Source organism: Gastrolobium bilobum, unplaced genomic scaffold (genome assembly GCF_033153095.1).
Source record: "Gastrolobium bilobum isolate Gb01-03AN ecotype WA unplaced genomic scaffold, APGP_CSIRO_Gbil_v1 utg131582, whole genome shotgun sequence".
NCBI lineage: Eukaryota > Viridiplantae > Streptophyta > Magnoliopsida > Fabales > Fabaceae > Gastrolobium > Gastrolobium bilobum.
Genome location: NW_026896328.1, coordinates 7,612 through 18,483, shown reverse-complemented (window position 1 = coordinate 18,483; position 10,872 = coordinate 7,612). Strand labels below are relative to the sequence as shown.

General features: G+C 36.0%; 2 pseudogenes; both read right to left on the bottom strand.

The window, feature by feature from the left end:
- Nucleotides 1-246: 246 nt before the first annotated feature.
- On the bottom strand, nt 247-9,180 carry LOC133298965 (uncharacterized; annotated as a pseudogene).
- Nucleotides 9,181-9,233: 53 nt separating this feature from the next.
- Nucleotides 9,234-10,106, bottom strand: LOC133298966 (cytochrome c1 1, heme protein, mitochondrial-like; annotated as a pseudogene).
- Nucleotides 10,107-10,872: the final 766 nt, after the last annotated feature.

Genomic DNA, 10,872 nt, shown 5'->3' with positions numbered 1-10,872 from the left:
TATATTTACGTAACACACAAGAAAACTTTGTTTTTAATGAACTATTCCAAATATGGAATTCATTTTAATAAAATATTTATTCCAAAATTAATTTATAGTATCTAATATGATCACTTAGGAATAATTTCCTAACTTATTTATTTTTCCCAATTTATTTTCTTATTAAATTAGAATTTGAAATCTACTTTTAGAATAGATAGGAATTAACGCTTTATAGTTTGTATCACATCATAACACATAAAATCAATACCAATTTCATGTTATTCGGTCTTTATTATCTCTCATATTCCTTCCCTACCTAAATCTCTATAATTTCAACACACATTGACATAGACTTACATGAAAAATACAGAAGAGGATAAACAGAAAGCAGAAATTAACTAACTTCTGTATAAGAAGAGATGAGTGTGATATCAATCTAGGATTGTTTAACATGTACATGAGACTGAGAAGCACCAATTGTAAACAACATCAAGGAGTAATGTTTCCCTGTCTTGCCTTAAGGACAAGCTCTTCAGTGGTGGTGCCAATGATCTCGTTAGCCCGTTTCAGCCCAACACATTGATACCGACCAATAGAATCCTGAATTCAAAGGTCAGCTTACAGTCAACACAAAAATCAAAATCTCTTCAGAGCAAAAATTTCTTAGGGTCACAATAATAAAAAATAATCTCCTAGCAATCATAGCAGCATACCATTTCATCAACCTTAAGAGTTTTACACTAGTTGACAAAATCTAGTAGCTACAACTTAAGATACTAACACAAAGCAAACAAAATAATAATAATAATCCATAGGTTTCAATTTTCCTTGATGTTCTCATTCAGTCTAGAAATATATTAAAATCTCTAAAATGAAATTGATGCGATAAAAGATAAATACAATGACTCATCTCTAATTGGCAAACATGGCTCAAACAATTAATATTTCTTCAAATATTTCCAAAATAAAAATTACCAAATTCAACAATAGCACATTTAACACAAATTTAGACAACAAAGATTCATCTATACTACTATAAAGGAAACACCACACATGATCTTTCCTATTTGCTTATAAGAAATTTCCAACTGCTATTAGCACACTCATTTAACCTTTAAAGATTTGCAACCATTCACTTTAAAATGTAGAGAGATAAAAAGAAGTGGAAATAACAAAAACAAAGTTACATAAAAAAGGAACCCAAGTTTTCCATTGAAGAGATGCAATATTAAATACTTCAATTAGAACGAGAGAATTTTGGGAAATCTCACCCGAGTAACAATTCCCAATTTCTCCAACTGCATCATCCACATCAAAATTACATTCCTCCCCAAACTCCTCTTTAATTAGTTCCTCACACCATTGATCGAGATCCTGATTCACATTATCAGATAGATAACATAAGGACTTGAGTAACACTACAAGAAACCTTGTTTCCATAAGTATAAAATAGAATTTCAAAATAAAAAAGGTGGAGAAGAGAACAGAAAACAAGATTTCTATAAACCTATATTGATGTAGATACCTGTCTTGTAGCTTTGCCCTGTTCCATCAGAATAAAGAATGAAACTATTACCTCTTTGACCTACAAATTTAAAGAATTTCAGATTAGTAACCTTCAGATTAAATGTTTGACAGTGCAAAGTTACATAACGAAAAATCAAAAGCAAGCGACTCAAATTAAAGGCTAGTAGTAGCAACTAACAAATGATCTTCCAGCAATCTAATCACTCAATTCTTAGTTTTGAAGGTTACACGCTTGCCAATACACTAGACTATCACATACAAAGTAACATAAATTCTAAGTCCTTTAAATCACAACTGAATGATGTTTTCACACTACCACCAGTCCCACTAGATGAAAATTTCATACCAGCAAAACCAGAACACAAGTACAGCCAACCAAAACAGAACCAAACACTGAAACAGAGCACAATAAGCAAAAGCAAACCAATAACCACCCACCCAGATCAAAACAGTAACAGATTGAAGGAGAAAGAGTTCAGCCACAACCCAGATTAGCCACAGTCAAACCCAGTCGTTAGCCAGAGTCACCCCAAGCAGGGACCCAGTCAAACCACCCACAAATTGAAGTTGCACCAAGCACAGACCATTGCATTAGGGTTCAGATGAGAGAATGAGGTCGAATGGGATGTTCCAGATGAGGTTGAATAAGAGAAAGAGATCAAATGGGGTGTTTAGGATTTTGGTAGGCTTGGTTTCTTTTTTTGTTTTTTTTCCCCCTGAGAATTGGATTGCTCTGCCACTTGGATGGTGGCTGCCTAGACTGCAAAATTAGCTGATCCCTATAATCCTACCACAATCTCACCAAACCGAGCACGTAATTGTAATTGAGAACGAAGATCCCACAAAACAGCGTAAGATTGTATGATCCTATATCAATCATTGTGATCTTTACAACCTTGCATAAGTGTTCAACTGTTCATTATTTAGAGTTATGCGTTATAAAAAAAATTTCTTTCTAAGCAAAAATCTTTATTTGATTACAACCTCATGGATACTTAAAAAAAAGATTAGCGGAAAAAAAAACTTATTAATCATATGTACAACATGCATGATATGTTTTAATGAAGTCAGATGGCCAGATTAGATGAGTTCTGACCACTTTAGGCCAAACAGGGTTATTGAGGATTGACCAGACTCAAACTGGCTAGTTTCAGACTCAGATTATTCTAATAGAACTGTCCAGCCGTATCCTATTTTTCAAAATTCTAAAAATATTAACAAAAATCATTGATACTGATTTAACTGGGAAAAAGAGCAGAGTGCATCAAGCTAGCACTTACTTCCTGTTGAATGACATCGTCACACAGATGGAGAAGTGTACCCTTTCCGCTGTCCAGTTGTTTGTCATACATTGACTGTGTAATCAAATTTTGGTATTGAGCCATATTTTGTTGGAACCTATGGGAAATAAAAATTAGTAGCCACAATGGTTAAATAGATTTTGCCAAATGCATTTACTTGTATATACCACAAACTTGTCGAATGTGGTAATTGAACATGTGAACAAGATTCAATGAGCAACACGACTATTGAGCAATGACTAGTCCAACATTAGTGGGAAAAAGAGTGATTTAGTAAAAATACAACAATCCATATAAGAGTAAAAAGATTTCTTTAGAATACTACCCATTAAAATAGATCAAGTTTCAGGGTTATATGCAGGCTGACTATCATAATAATCATTGGAAAGCATATATTTCCAATGAAGGGAAACAGTAAACATACTTACGTGAAGTATGTCTTAGCACAATAACCAATTACTGTGGAGAGAACAGCAATGATGACCCACCAATCAGCTGTTGGCATTTCAAGTGAACTAACTACAGCAACCTGCTAAGAAGAACATTAAATGCATTAGTTCAGAATGAAGAAAAGCATAACACAAAAATAAAAAATACTCTATTGAGGTTGTAAAACTAACCAGCCCAACTATAGCTGATCCAAGAAACTTGACCCAATCCATTGGAGTTAATCCAGGATTTCTCTTCTCTGGCTGTCATGTAAGAAAGTTATTGACCAAGGTTATCACTTGTGTTTGCCAGGGAAGAAGTTAATTAGGTAATAAAAATTGGAATGTTTTCTAAATACATCACAAATGAGGCAAAGCAACTCACAAGAACTATTTCCATATCAGCCATTGGAATATTTTTGAAATGCTTCACATATATTCCTCGTTCTGCTTTCGATTTGGTACTGGCGCTCCTGAAGAAACAATTTTCATCTCAGATTTCAAATTTTCAATAGAAGTTTGAATATATAAAGCATATCTACCTGTAGACAACAATTATCCTATCAAATGTCGGTTCTTGGATCATGGTCTTGCCCAGCAAATTCCGGACACTGGCAATTGCAGCAAACAATCTCATGAGTGACTCAGTGACCAGATCATCACAAATTCAAAATTTATGCAACTTAGATGCATGAGCACAGCAATTTTGGTGAGAATGGAACATCAGTGCTTCTTAGACAAATCAGAAGATTGACTGAATGTATGAGGAATTTTGAGGCATTTGAACTATTTTCTTAACCCATGAGCAAATCTTAAATCCAACCATTCTATATACAATTGAAGTTTTAGACTTTCATCACAATAGAACTCTCTATGCCCCAGTACTTGAGCTAATTTAAGATCCAGAACCTCGATCCAAAATGACTATTAGCTTGGATATGGTCATTGTTAACTTTTCCAGAGGTTGTATTAGTGTAATGGTTGTAAACTAGTAATTCCAAAGTAACATTTAGTACCAAAATTTTATGCAGTATTGAGCAAACAATGAGAATTTAAATCTTTGGTTCAATGGAAGCAGAATCAGGATTTACATAAATCTAGATTATCAGAAGCAATGTCATTCAGCTTGCACAGAATGGTCAACGTGAATAAGATGCATCAGATAAGCATCTATTACAAGTAATAAATTAATAATGTTATATAAATGCACTATCAACTATCAAGGGTCCTCACAAAGAAAATAAGATAACAGGATAACAAGAAAAACAGTAGCAGCAACAACAACAAACACACACAAGAGTACACACAGAGATGCAATAGGACCTTAGTGGCATATTTTCAAGACGTATCCGTTCAACATATAGGTCATCCCCATCTGCTTCAGAGTTAATTTCACTGTCCTGCTTTGCATCTTTTTTATTACGCCTTTTTGACCTTCTGGACAAAAGCTTTTCCAACCTGCAAGCATCACAACTTTAAAAGGTTTCTGAAAAAAAAAAGCTTAAGAAACATGCTGTGTATACTCTGGTATGTTCACATGTATAGATTCCACAATATGGTCTTTCACTGCATAGATAAAGCAGATGATATTGATTATAATTCATGCAAAAAAGAAATTATTTTACATTGACCTTTTAAAGATTTTGTTGACACAAGTTAATATGATAATCAATATCATGACTTCTCATAATGGATGACTCATTAGAGTCAACAATAAAATTCACTTTCCAGTCTAAGAGCTGGCTTACCTAGTTAATCTTAACAGATATGCCCAAAAACGTCCAATGAGCATGTCCACCTTCTCCATGATAAAGTAGTCAGTTGTTCGATCAAGTCCAATGCCACGCCGAAAGATAACATACTAAAATAATAGGATGTATTAGCTTGCCATTTCACAAACAGACTAAGTGTGAGGAACAAAACAACTTCGATTGGTGTTTGTATTGGCAGGTGTTAATTACATTTTTTTCTGATCCAATGCACAAAATTAAAAAATAACTAATTGTGAATCAACCTCTACTGTGAGTGTGTGCAAGAGAGAAAGAGAGGAGGGAATATCAACTGCAGTCCCGCCATAGTTAACAATGGCACATATAGCACTGTTATCACGGTGCGACCTCAGGCTGTTACCCATTCATTGTCATTGAGCATTTTGAAGTTGCAGAAGTTGCGGCTGCTATCCTGCAAAATTGCAGCTCTTAGCAGCTGCTATTCTTCACAGGGAAAATTCCCCCAATTTACCCACCCTGCTTTGTGCGTTATTGAATCCATTTTTGGGGTATTTTTGCAAATCCCCTTGTTTGACATCAGAAACCCTACGTGTTTCTGATTCGAGACTAAATGCACCTTTCTTTCACGCTCATATTTGTGAGTTGACACCATGAATAACAATGAAGCCTGACCTCCTAAGATTCCGGCTACCGATCACAGATTTTCAGTGGCGTTTCTGGCCAACCCACAGCAGTATAGCATTGTTTCTGGCAAGCTCCTTTCATGCATCATAGCAAAACCCTCCTTTGGTCTCAGTTCTGTCCACGTTCTCACTTATTCAGAGAGGTTTCTGTTCTTTTATTTATTTATTTTTTCAGCATCTGTGTTGTGTCTTTCCTCTGTTCTTTGATACTTTCCGTGGGTTGTGTTCAGAGAGGTAGCCTCACGTGTTGGGTTCTTTTCATTTTTAGAGAGGTCTAAATGTATTCCCCTGACTTTCAAACGGATCTCTATTTTTTCAATTTTTGATTTTAGTGAGATTTCCCCTAATTTTTCCTTTATGTTCCTTGACTTCTGTTGTTATTAACTTCACTATGACTTTTGACTATTAATTATGAACAAGTCTTTAATTTTGGATAACTTTTCACTTTTGAGCATTTAAATGTGTGTTATAAATTATTTCACTTGTATCTATAATTATAGTGGCTAAAGGTGAGCCATGGAACAGCGGCAAGGTTGCTCCTTGTGATCGGAAGGTCACAGGTTCAAGTCTCGAAAATAGTTTCTTCATAGAAATACAAGAGTAAGGTTGCGTATAATCGACTCTCACCCCTACCCTTCTAAGTTGAAGAGCTTTATGCACCAGATAAGGGTGTATAAACGGGCCGAGTCAAGCTAAGCTTTAGTTTAAATAGGCCAGACCTATATAAAATATTTTGAGTCTAGCCAGACTTAGCTTGATGTAAAGACCTATATTAAAAAGTCAAAAGACCTGACTTAGACCTGTTAGCCTATTTAAGCCTATGAAACATTCAATACCTATAAAAAATTATAAAAAAATAAATGAAATAATATGTAAAGAACAACCCAAAAGCTTAAGCTTTTGGGTGAGGCTACATTAATGGTTTTATATTTCTCTAACACATCCCTCACACAAGAGCCCGGTGGGCTTGAAGGGTGGACAATGCACAGGCCTGCCTACTTGTGTTAAGAAACTCCACAAGACTTGATTAATTATCAATTAAATGGGGGACGGTGAGGATCGAACCCATGAGACCGAGGCTCTGATACTATGTAAAGAATCAATTTAATCCAAAAGCTTAAGTTTTTGGGTGAGGCTACATTAATGGTTTTATATTTTTCTAACATAATATTATTTATTAATTTATTTAAATAATTTAATTAAAATAAATAATATGATATAGGTCGGCCTATAGGCTAGACGTGGCTTGATGTAGGCCGAGCCGTAAGCCCCTAATAGGCTGCTTGACCCATTTACACACTAGCACCAAGAATTTCCCATTTGAGGGTGAGTGTTGGAGCAACAGTAAGGTTGTTCCTTGTGACTGAAAGGCCATGGGTTCAAGCATAGGAAGCAGCCTCTTCACAAAAAATGCAAGATTAAACCGCATACAATCGACCTTCACCCTTACCCTTGCAAGATGGGGAGTCTTGTGCATCGAGGTTTTCCCTTATCTTCCTCTAGGAGATAAGGGCCTAAGGAAGCCCTGATTCAAGATAAAAATCCCAAATAATGGGTCCTACCCATTAGAGAGGTTGTATTTTACCCAAACTCTAACACTCTCAAGTACTCCCCATCTTCCAATTCTCGAAAATTAGTTCAACAATTGCCCGTGTCATGAAAGAAGCATGTAAAACTAAGAACAAATATCAAGGCCTCATCAAGCTCCCTTCTCGCCACTGTTTCATTTTAAATAAGCAAGATCTTTTTCTTAGAACAAATATTTAGTGAATCAATGAGCATGCAAAAAAAGATTCTAATTTCCAATAATGAAACTAGAAGGATGTTTTAATACCTTAAAAGGGAAAAAAATAAAAAAAATAATGTAGGTCAGCATACCTTGGAAAAAAAAGATTAAACACCATCCCACAAATTGAAAAGAAAAAATTTCAAAGAGATGGGCAGTAATGACTTATAAATTCATGAGTTTCATACAGCATCACTTGGAACCAAATCAAATCCCCCCGCCGCCCCCCAACCAAAAAAAAAAAAAAAAAAAACCAAACACAGAGAGAGAGAGAGAGAGAGAGAGAAATTGCCAGCACGGATAATAAATAATGAATGCTACAGAACCAAGAAATCCTTGATGCATAAGTACCTCCTACAACAGATTCAGAGGCATACCTTATCAGAGAAATCTGGAAGGTTATCATGATGATGCTCTTGAAAATATTTCTTTAAAAGTGTCTTGTCAAGCTTCATTAGCAAAAAACAGACATCAGCAACTATTAGCAGCACAATCAAACATCCCAGGTAACCTATGCAATTAAAGGGGCATATATTATGCACAAACCTTAGATTCATCAACAGTAATGGGAAGATTTAGAAGATACTGGCCTGAATGTGCAACATCAATTTCATCTTCAGTCACTATCTTGAAGTTGCTCTTTTCCATGACCTGCATTAAGAATCAAAGAATCTTCATACAACATAAGAAACAAATATTTAAAAGATATACGTAATGATACTTTCTTTCGTCCAGCACCAAATATTTAAGTCATGCAAATCTTATTTACCAAATACCTCTTGTTTTGGAACTCTAAAAAATGATACTTGTATTATGATTACCTAAAGCTATACCCTTCTCTTAAGCCTTACCCTTTAATGACCCCAGTGTTTAACCTACAACACACTTTTAACCCCATTGATCTGTGTTAAAAGAGTAGCCATTATACAATTCATTCATTTATTCCAATAACACAAGTAAACTCAATACAGCCATAGTCACAATCCCTATACTGTCCCACCCTTCATCAATACCATAGGTTGAGTTAGTTTATAACAAATACCATCATTTTTTATGGGATCTCGTGTCTATATAATATCAACAAGATAACTGTAGACATTAGTAACGCATGAGGTGGAGATAGTACCTGAAATAGGTATGTCAAGAAATTCTGTTCAAGTACATCAATTTCTTCATGAGCTAGCTTTCTGCTGTTCCAACTTCTGTGCCCCATGCACAGGGTCAAAGAGGGAGTAGAGTTGCCGAAGACATAAAAGAATCAGGCTCCACAACAACAAGGTATCGATAGCTATATCAAAAGATCAAGGAATGAATAATACCATCAAGTCCTCAAATTGTAGAAGGTACCAAGCTCGGATTGTGTACTCTACTCTCTTGCAGAGCTTCAAAAACTCAGCTCGGTCGGAACTATGTTCTGCATATATTACCCAAAAGACTCAAGCACAAAGAGAACAGCAACTTCGAAGGGAGAAAAAACATATGCTATATTTCTTTGTCTAAATTAATTAAAGAAAAAAACTACAGAATTTGAACTCCATAAAAGAACTATTGAACTAAATACAGATTTTTATGAGTCCAGAACAAAAATGTAATTAAATTTGTCATTAAATCAAATCCGAAGCATTCAACTCTTGAGTCCAAATAGTTACATAGCTCTAGCATTCCACTCATCAAAGCAGTAACAGCTCTTACCTTATGAATTTTTTTGAATATTTGGAAGGCCACTCATCTCATCCTCATCATTTACAGCAGACCTACATGCACATTTATATCATTACAACAACCAGAGAAGGTACTTAATAATATTCTAGATCTCTGTTCCATCTCAGGTTCCGCGGCCCAAGTTAAGAATGACACAACATCTTTCCCCATCTGAGCTTCTGTAGCAGGCGTACCATCTTCATATTCAACAGCACCATCATTAAGCAAGCATTTTAGGCATGGCAATTGCTCCACCAGGAAAATAAGGATTATAGTGAAGTCCCTCTCTAATCGAAACACCCAGCAGGAGGGTCACGATAACCGGTTAGAAGGGCAAATAAATACATATAGTTCTGACCATTGTGACGGGCTTTGGTAATAAGACTTAGATCTGGGGGATAAGCTCCTCCATTAGCAAACCTAGCAGCTGATTCATTTGCATATGGCTGAGGAAAACGATCGCTGAGTTTACCAGGGCGGGTAAACATCTCACCCTCATCATTAGGGCCATCAACCACCTCAATCTCAGCTGCCATAGCCTTTACCTCATCTTCTGTATAAGCGACACCAACCAAATCACGGTACGATATCAAAGACATAGAATGGCAGGAAGCACAGACTTGTGTATAAACTTGATGACCACGACGAATCGAAGCATGATCATATGAACTGAGGATGCCCTTGTGAGGCCATGGATACATGCCAGGCCATGCTCGGCTTCATCAGCTGATGCTGTTGTTGCAAAACTCAAAATCCCTGACACACCAGCTCCAATTAATGCAAGTGCTCTTAAGGACCTGCTGCCAGTAGAGCCAGCATCATCTTTCTTTGCTATGATGGATGACAAAAAGGAAGGGTTAGTAGAATGAGGCTGGAGTTTCCTCCTCAATAACTGCTGAATAATACCTCCAGCCATCTCAGTCCACAGAAATGGAAGCGAAGACGAAGCTTGAATGGTAAGGGCACAATAGCTCTGCACCCGTTGCGTTTTTATGTCCCACATCGACAAGCTTTCAAAACTTTTAGTGTTTATATACTCTCACAAAAGTATACGGTTAAAGATTACTAACCTGGTAGCGCTTGCTTATAACCCGAGCGGGAGTAATCGTGTTGGACTATTATTGACCGCGATGATGCGTCCAGCTGTCAGAGAGCCATGAGTGTTGCTAACCGCGACCGCCTACGTGCAGTGTGCCTTCTCTGATTTGCTTGTGGTTGACTTATCAGAGCAACGGGCGCAAAGTCCTCGAGAACCCTCCAACACAGTTGTTTTTTTGTTTTTTTGTCCGATGAATTCGTTCTGATAATTATATTGTTAATTTCTTGGAAATCCAAAACTAAAAATATTTCAATATAACAATAGCTTGATTAAGGTGGATGTTGTAGCTTCTGTACTTATTGCGATGCACAAGGATAAAAAATTGCGAAAGATTATGGTTAAATTCAAAGAAGGCATTGATTACATTATACAGGAAATACATTTGTTACATGTAGATTAAACTTTGATGAACATTATTGATTGCAGTTTGTGTTTTTAAATGTTACATAACTGCATGAATACTTATTGATTTGCAACGTATTTAATTTTTCTTAAATCATAATAACCTTATATATTGGTTTTCTTTGTTTTTTGCAGTCATCCAGGAATTCTGGTATGACCATCGAAGAAAGGTATAAATTACACTGTACATGTGAACAACTGAAAATATTGAAATAACAAAGATGTTTTGGGAT